This window comes from Etheostoma cragini, chromosome 15 (assembly GCF_013103735.1).
Source record: "Etheostoma cragini isolate CJK2018 chromosome 15, CSU_Ecrag_1.0, whole genome shotgun sequence".
NCBI lineage: Eukaryota > Metazoa > Chordata > Actinopteri > Perciformes > Percidae > Etheostoma > Etheostoma cragini.
The window spans coordinates 22,333,349-22,343,259 of NC_048421.1; positions in this window are offsets into that span (position 1 = coordinate 22,333,349).

Sequence of the window (9,911 nt, forward strand, 5' to 3'; positions counted from 1 at the left end):
ATTGGCTGCTTAGAAATTAAGTGTTAACGAGCAGTTGGACAGGTGTACCTAATAAAGTGGCCGGTGAGTGTATGTTTTGACATGTAAAATTATCTTTTGAATTTACACACATTATTTGTGAAATGCATGGCACAATTCGAATCGGACCAAAAAATAATTCTATCATTGACTCCCGTTCATAGTTTTACGGAGAAGATAGGTCCCATGGACCGGGAGTAGAAGGGCGGGACTTCAGCTCTCAGTTGCAGTTGACTTAAAGTGGCTCAAGAGAACTCTAACCCTAACCCTTTAAGTAGATCTCCCATCAGCTTTTAAAACTCCAATTCAGATAGTGAAAACACTCTGGGTGGTAATTGGAATACTGACATCTTATGTATTTTATTGTGTATTCTGAACTCCATTCATTTGTAGCTACCATTCAAAACAAATTACAACTTTGGGTGATGTATTGGTGTCTTCCAAAGATGCTTTTCATGCTATTCTTCTGACTCCCCAGGCCCAGGAAAACCCCTAGGTAGACAAGTGGCCGAGACGTGGTCCGTCCCATCATTCTCCAACAGTCCAACCCTCCACTGGAAGAAGAAGAGGATGAAGCCGATAGACATTATAAATATTGGTAAGAACCTACATTTACATTTTGTTTTCTTTATAATACTTTCAGATGCAGGGAGAAACTTTCATTCTGAGCTTTGTCACACAGAAAGAAGGTGAAAATGTGCAATAGTTCTCCATTTTGGTCACCTTGAATGTGTGATCCAGGCCTACCTCAGTCCACGGTAACTCAATTTAATTTAATTTATAGAAATCATAACAAGAGTTATCTCAGGACACTTTACAGACATAGATGGTCCAGACCACACTATAACTTGTAAAGCCTCAACAAATCCAGCAATTTCCCATGAGCAAGCATTTGGTGCGACAATCACGAGGAAAAACCTTTTTAGGCCAAAAACTCTGACAGACCCAGGCTCATGGTGGGCGGCGTCTGCCACTGACAGCTGGGACGCAGACACCGATATACAGATATGGAGAAATATGATTCATAATAATAATAGCAGTTGGTATGATGCACTGTCATAGATAGTAACAATAAATATAATAGAACAATGACAAGAAATACTAATACACTAGTACACGTTTTGAGTTAGGTTATTTTCCAGAGAGTAGTTGTAAAATAAAAGTACAAGTGGTTGCCATGGAGACCTGCTTGTGTGTATTAGGGGCGTCCTCTGCTGAGCCCCTGCACACTTGATCCGTGTACCCCAATAATGATTCCAGGGTTAGGGTTATAACTCCTGTTAGGATCTGACACTATATATAAAGTTGAATATAATATATTACTTTAACTTTTTACTTTTGATGCCTGACTCCAATCTATTTACAGAGCTTACTATGGCCACAACCCTGGAGGACGTTGGCAAACAGGTCAGTCAAATTTAATCTACTCAACATTTTGTGTCTGTCTGTTTCATTTGTGTATTGATCCCCAGTGGAGAAATTACAATTTCCACTCTGTTTTGTTAATAATCACTGCACATGCTCAGGACATATTCATGCACAAATGGAGAGAAAGATGTCAGAGTGAGTGGGCTGCCAGGGCTGGCCCGGCGCCTTGCTCAAGAGCACCCGGCAATGCCCAGGACAACTGTGTCTAATTAGGATTGTACTTTATATTTATTTATGTATTGTTACGGATCCCCTCAAAAACAAGATGCTGCATCTCAAGGGGTAACTCCCAATGAAGACGTTTTCTTAATAATGTTATCAATATGTTTCTGAAATATTTAACTGTCCGTCGAGTGTCACCCCAAGCAAATTTGCCTTGTGAACCTTTTCAGTGAGTGAGCCACAGATTGATAAAAAACTGTTTTACATGAAATTTTTGAACATATTTTTGGCTAAGTGTACCAGCCCTATTGTGTGTTGGAATGATCCGATGAGATGAAGATGAAAAATGAGTGTATGCCCTTTTGACTTCAGTCGTTTGGCTAACTCAAGTTTTTCTTCTCGTCACCGATTTGCTTCAGTTCAATCACAGCCGCCAGGTCCACGTGCTGAATCTGCCAAACAAAGCCAACACGGGGGTATGGAAGAACGACAGGAACCTGTAGGGAAGTAAAACCCGTCAGTAGAGACCCGAGGGGTTAAATAGCATCCCCTGTACATTCAGTGAACCTTACACGGCAAAACAAGACAAGCCTGTGCCACACAGCAGTGTGCAGCACTACGCCAGTGCTGCACACTGCTGGATCAGACAGGGCAGAGTTAAACTTCACCCACTGTGGCCTGTTTGACAAGAAAGTCTGATCCCATGTGCTTAAAAAGGGATTTACATTTAACTGAACTAAATTCCTAAGCATGATGTCGGGGCTGGATTGAGGTAAAGGAACAACTGAAATCAACAGAAAGTAGAGTCTGGCATATGCAACAAGACTTTTAAGGTGCTTCAGAGTGAGGTGCATTATTGTTGATATCCCATCACTTGTACTACAATTTTCTGTGTAGGTGAACTGGTTTCTATCTAACATGTGATCCACATCACTATGGAGTTTCTCTATCATAAGCCTCTCCATTGATTTAAAAACATTAGAGGTGATAGCCACCGGCCGATAATCATTGTTATCTTGGGGACATGCCTTTTTGCGTACTAATAATAGATTTTTCCCACAGTTTTGGTACTGTGTCTGTGTCTATAGAGCGCTGGGATAGTTTATGCCAGGCTGGTGACAGTTCTTCTGCGAAGGTTTTTAAAAGAGAAGCAGACAGGTTGTCAGGGCCTGTAGCTTTGGTTGGTTGTATCTTTTTTTAAACACCTTAGTAACAGTGTGCGGTTCATGTATGATTCTGTCCAAGTTCACATTACAAATGACATTTTTTAACACTACAGCACATTCCCTTACACCGTCACTGTTAAAACGTATGTAGCCACTCTAGCCACTGCACTCTCTCACTCTCTCTCTCTCTCTCTCTGTTTCTCTCTCTCTTAAGTAAGCAACACTCACTACATATTATGCCTAAAATTGTCTTTTATTTTAAAGTGTTTGAATATTTAATATCTTGCTTGGCGTTATCATCCCCCCTTGGCCATTTCACATATTTTGAACTTTATTTAATTATTTTATAATCCAGATTTTTGTATTCAGACGCAGAGTACGTGGGCCCTGACAGTACCTAGGTAAGGACTACTAGCCAGTCAGAAGCAGAGGATGAGGCTGAGCATTATACTGTTACACCAAATTCATTCATTCATTCATTTATTGTCTATCTCAGTCTTAACCAAAGAGGGAAAGAAAGGAAGGGTACTTCACGCATTGCAATATATATATATGTGTGTGTATATATATGTGTGTGTGTGTGTGTATATATATATATATATATATATGTGTGTATTATATAAGTGTGTATTATATATGTGTGTGTGTGTGTGTATATATATATATATATATATGTATGTGTATATATATATATATATATATATGTATGTGTGTGTGTGTGTGTGTATATATATATATATATATATATATATATGTGTGTGTATGGATACACTGTACATATATAGCAAGTATCAGATTTGACCCAATATTAAAGGACTAAGATCAGATCAGGACTGGAATGGATTACAATTAAGAATGAAATACATTAGAATAGAATGCCTTTATTGTCATTATACACAAGTACACAGTACCAATGCAATGAGATGAAGCAATCCCTTTACAAAATATAAGATAAGAATATAAAATATTGGAGTCAGTGCATATGTGAGTTCAGGGTTGTTATGGCATTTGGGAAGACACTGTTCTTGAGTCTGTTAGTCCGTGCTCTGATGCACCCGTAACGCCGTCCTGAGGGCCACAGGTCAAACAGATCAGAGCCGGGGTGGGGGCTGTCCTTGATAATGTTCTCTGCTCTGCTGAGGCAGCGGGAGGTGTAGATGACCATCAGGGAGGGAAGATGGCAGCCGATAAACTTTTGTGCTGACCTTACAACCCTCTGCAGCTTCTCCCTGTCTGCCACGGTGCAGCTGCCGTACCATACTGTGATGCAGTAGGTCAGCAGGCTCTCGATGGACGAGCAGTAGAAAGTCAGCTGCAGGTTAGAGTCCAGGTCGTACTTCCTGAGGACCTTCAGGAAATGTAGTCGCTGCCGGGCCTTCTTGATGACCGCTGTGATGTTGGCTGTCCATGAGATTTCAGCGGAGATGAGGACGCCGAGATACCGGAAGGTGTGGACCCTCTCCACGCACTCGCCATTGATGTACAGGGGGCTAGGTCGGTGCTGTTTTTCCCGAAGTCGACGATGGTCTCCTTGGTTTTCTTGGTGTTCAGTGCCAGGTTGTTCTTTGAACACCAAGCTGCCAAGCTTCGTCTTGTTCGTCTTTGAGATGATTCCGACCACTGTGGTGTCGTCAGTAAACTTGACAATGAGGTTGTTGTTGTGGGCCGGACTGCAGTCTATGGTGTACCGTCTAAAGCCGATTGGTGAGAAAGTCCTTTATCAAAGCACAAGTGAGAGGGGGGAGGCCGAGAGTGACCAGTTTGGAGATAAGAAGGTTGTGTTGAAGATGATTGTGTTGAAAGCGGAGCTGTAATCCACAAAGAGCATCCGGACGTAGCTCTGCTGATGGGAGACTTCTTCGGCACTGGGATAATTGTGGCTGATTTTAGGCAGGGCGGGATGACTGTCTGGGTCAGGGAGAGGTTGAAGATCCTGGCGAAGATGAGGGCGAGCTGGTGGGCGCACGCCCTGAGCACCTTTCCAGGAACTCCATCTGGGCCAGCAGCCTTCCTTGGGTTCACTGCCAGGAGTACTTGTCGAACTTCGTGCTTCATTGCGGTGAGTGGGGTAGTGCAGAAACCAGGTGGGGGTGTAGGCAGGGCTGGGGCGGATGGTGATGACTCAAAGCGAGCAAAGAAGCACTCAAGTCCCCTGATGTTGCATCACAGCCCCTGTAGTTGGTGATGTCATGTATGCCCCACCACACCACCCGAGTGGTGTTGCGGGACACGCTAATTCACATTAATATGAAATTGAAATAAATAGCAGTAGCTTACAAAAGTGGTCGTTACATTATTTGTGTTCCTGTTACACAATTAGAGGCAGGCACTGTTCCTTGTACAGTCTTAGGCTACGAACATAGGGTTGGTGTTATTCCATAGTTGTTGTTTTTAAATCATTTTGTCATGCTCATTTGAAATAAATAGTAAAATATGGAGGAAACATTTTATCAACATCAAAAAACAAAGGGGACAGATACAAAGACCACTAAAATTGCAATACATGCAGTACCCTCCCTTTCTTTCCCTCTTTTGTTAAGACTGTGATAGACAATGAATGATGACACCCCCCCCCCCCCCCCCCCCCCCCCCCCCCATCCCTGAAATATTTATACACTAATTACGTTCCATGCCTGGAGATGTTTTTTTTTTTTTTTGGCTATTGCCCTTTCCTTCACTGTGTTATATATCTTTTTTGTCCAAAAGCCCAAAGTCCCCCCCCCCCCCCACGGGACTTACCATCTCCAACAGAAAGTACTGTTTACAAACTGCTCCAAACAGCTCTACTGTAGTCCAGCCTTTACTTCAAAGACAGTCAACGTTAAAATGCTCACCCTCATCCTCTGCTTCTGACTGGCTAGTAGTCAGTACAGTACATCCTCCATCCTCCATCCTCAATCCTTAGTCCTCCATCCTCAATATTTAGTCCTCCATCCTCCATACTTGGTCCTACATCCTACATCCCCGGTCCTAAATCCTACATCCTCCATCCTTAATCTTCTGTCCTCCATCTCAAACCTCCATCTTCCGTCCTCAACTGTCAATCCTCAGTCCTCCATCCTCCATCTTCAAAACTCAGTCCTCGATCCTCGATCCTTGGTACTCCATCCTCGGTCCTTGGTCCTTTATTCTCGGTTGTCGGCCCTCCATTGTCTATCCTCCATCCTCTCGTCTCCATCCTCCCTTTTCCTTCCTCCATCCGCTATCCTCCTCTGTCAGATAGCTGTTTTGGGAGCTGATGGTTCCATATGACTTAATTTAAGAATTAAATGATCAATATTAATATAACCCAACACAGACACTTTGAAACCAAATTGTGAAAAGGAAAGGAGGGAAACAAGTCAGTGACAATCATAAATATATTTTGATATTCTGTTGTGAACCCTAACCCTTTACACAGTAAAATACATAAAATAAATAAAACAAATAAGTGAAACTTCATTAGCTTTTCCAGCAATGTCCCCTGTTGCCATACCTGGACATTATTAGCTAAGAAAGACGAGCATAGCAAGTGTATTAACAATGTGCAGGCATATATTGATAGTTATTATAGTTAGTCTAAGTGTAAATACTAGACTTCCCCTTCTGGCGGAACCGAAGGTATAAGCTATTTGTACTTATGTGCACTCCGGACGACTTCCGAGGGTGCACCAGTCATGCTGAATGAAAGAAGAAGCGGGTGTGTGCGTTCAGCTGCTGTTATCGGTCAGGTAGGTTCAGACTTCTCCCTGAAACCAGGCTAGTGTTAACGGTGAAGATTAGATGATATTAGAGGATTTAAGATAAGATAAAACAACGAGACTTTAGTCGTTAACATTTCACAGCTCGTCCATGTTGTGTCCGCTGAACGTGTTTCTTCTGGACGCGAAACGAGACCGATAAAGTTTCAATTTGGAGTTGTGGTCGACCGAGATTAATCAGAAAAATGAGGAAAGGATGCTCAGTAGTTCTGGTGCTTGTCCTCTTAAATCCGAGCCCAGTGTAACGTTATAGAACTGTCCATTGGATTGGTTAGGACCATAGACTTCACTCCCGTTCTCTACACCCTGCCTTGGCTCCCGGTGCGTTTTAGAATAGATTTTAAGATTTTATTGTTTGTTTTTGTTTTTGTTTGGTCTTTGCGGTCTTCAAATCAGTTGGTATTAGAAGTCCCAAGGTCCAGGTATAAACGCTGGGGTGATCAGGCTTTTGCAGTTGCTGCCCCGAGACTCTGGAACAAGTTACCCCCTGATATACGTACTGTTACAGATGTCACTCTTTTCAGGTCCAAACTCAAAACATATCCGTTCAGTCTGGCTTTTAATACGTAGCAGTGGTGGGACAATTTCATTCTTTTGTTTCTTTGTAACCTTTTCTGATTTTAGTGTTTTCTATGTTTACTCTTTCTATTCTATGTTGTGATTTTACTCATTTTGTTAAAGCACTTTGGATACCTGCTGGTAATTGTAAAGTGCTATATAAATACATTTTGATTGATAAAAAATTTGATAGACTGTACTATAGGACCATATAGGACCATAGACTGTTTTATATGACCATATAGGACCATAGACTGTAATATAGGACCATAGACTGTATTATATGACCATAGACTGTATTATAGGACCATATAAGACCATAGACTGTAGTATAGGCCCATATACTGCAGTATAGGACCATAGACTTTAGTATAGGACCAGAGACTGTATTCTAGGACAATAGACTGTATATAAATTAATTAATAATAACAATCTATGGTTAGGACTAAGATCAAAGATCACAAAGTGTGCATGCAGGCACTCTGTGTAAAGTACATACACTAGTACTAGTCACTCTATATACACTACTCTGTGTACAGTGGATCTGCATGATTATATGTTCATTTTAAAAGACAATCACATAAATAATATATATATATATATAGTTGCCTAATAACTGTGTGTGTGTGTGTGTGTCTTGTTATTTGGGGACCAGATTGTGTTTGTAGCTGTATTATTGGCAGCTTGGCTGTTTGTTTTTTTAAATGTACTTTAATTTCCATGTGTGATTTAAAAAATACATACATATAAATCTGAGTTTTTTTAGATTTTGACATGCAGTATTTGTCACACACAAGTTGTAATGTTTTATCTCATGAGGTATTTATTTTGTAGTCACGTCCATGCTTGCGTTGCGATGCATCTCAGAATCGATTCTTTTTACCACCCCTTATAATAACAACGTCCTGTCATCATACAGTTCAACCATGCTTCTTTTCCAACATCAAGATGTAGAATGAATTTCATCACCTGTCTGTTTAGTGTTGGAGGGGACGGGCGAATTTTAAACCCCTTCACTGTCAGAGTCAGTGCAATGGGAGCCTTCCTGGCTCTGTGTGTGTGGGACCGGGACAGTATCCCACACCCCCTGTCAGTTCTCACTTACACACACGGGGCTGAGCCATGTGGGGGGTGTGGAGTAACAAAAGTAGTGAGCTCGCTAAACTTCTGCAGCTGACTTTTCATCTTATGCTCCACGCTACGCTAGCAGGTAGCACAAAACACCTGCATCTCCAAAGAGACTGGTGGTGGGTTGGCTGCATTATGGGTAATGAAGGCCCCCGGGTTTTGTCAATGATTGCGACCAAAAAAAAGGACAATGTATCTGGTTTTCCAGCAATGCTTTTGATTTCTATGAGAGCCCATCCAAGGATTTTTGGTAATTTAAAAATCCAATATTCCTATATTGGCCGATATATGTTACACTTGCTCACAATGTGACTTGTGATACCACAAACTCCGAGCACGGCGCACCTGTTTGAAATATCGTTTATAAGTCAGGCTGCCAGAATGGAATTCATTTTAATTTTTAATTTTCTCCAGGTATTAGGAAACCCTCTCCTGCTCTACCCTTCTGTACCATGACTGATCGGGCATGGACCACATCACCTTCCACCATGAGACCGTGCTGTCCGATGTCCACATGCTTCTACCCAACCCAGGCCACCTGATGACCCGCCTCACCGCCGTTGGACAGCCTGGTGCGTATTGCTGCGTCTTCATTCTGACCCCGTGTTCTAGGTGTAGGGACTAGAGCGCGGCCGATTAAGGGTTTCTGTATTGTCACAACAGAACATCAAATATATTAAATTTCTGATAAATAAAATGTATAAAAATACAAACTTAACATATGAAACTTAAAATCCTTTAAACAAAAACACAAAGGTGCACAGTTCTGAGACACTATGTACACATATAAAAAAAACAGCGTCGGTTATTGCACATTGAAAGCTCTAGTGCGTAGTTTCTGTCTCCCCCATGTGGAACTCTAAATAATGACACAACAACACTGTCAGCGCGTCCACATGATTCAATTCAATTCAATTTTATTTATAGTACCAGCTATATATTGAGTTATCTTGAGACACTTTACAGATAGAGTAGGTCTAGACCACACTCTATAATTTACAAGGACCCAACAGTTCTAGTAGTTCCCTCCAGAGCAAGCAACAGTGCGACAGTGGTGAGGAAAAACTCCTTTTAGGAAGAAACGTTTTTTGCAAAGCCAATCTACCGCTACTACCGTCTGATCCTGAGCCAGTCAGAGTAGTTAACTGCACCCCGTGCATTTTAGTTTCAAGATGCAGACAGTCCCAGAGGACAGAGTAGCGTGAGGAAAACTCAACAGATAGCAGCCGGTAATACGTCGGTCTTTACCAGTAAACGCGAAATTTTGTTTTGTGCGTGTGGTTTTTCAGACAACAGCAGTGACCAGTGCTAGTCGGTGCTAGTAACGTCTGTTAGCTGTTAGCTCCTCTACGACACACCGGTGCTAATGTCATCGCATCCGCTGCAATGCTGTTTATATGGATATGATTTAATTTTGCGTTATATGACCCATTTTGTCTGTAAAGCTGTGCTTGTGTTGGATCTTTCTACGCTCTCTCGTCTTACTCTCCGTGCCCCGCCACACACTTCTGACATTTGTCTACAGTTTTAATTGTTATTAACACAGCTGTATTTTGTTAAGCATGAGAGGCAAACCTGTATTTGTACCAGTGTTTCCGCGGGTAACTCTGCTATCGTGGCCGCTACGACAAAGAACACAGAAGAAGTTATTGAATGCAACTAACTTCAGTTGGTAGAGTAACAGCGTGAGACGGAGCTGCTGGACCTGGGC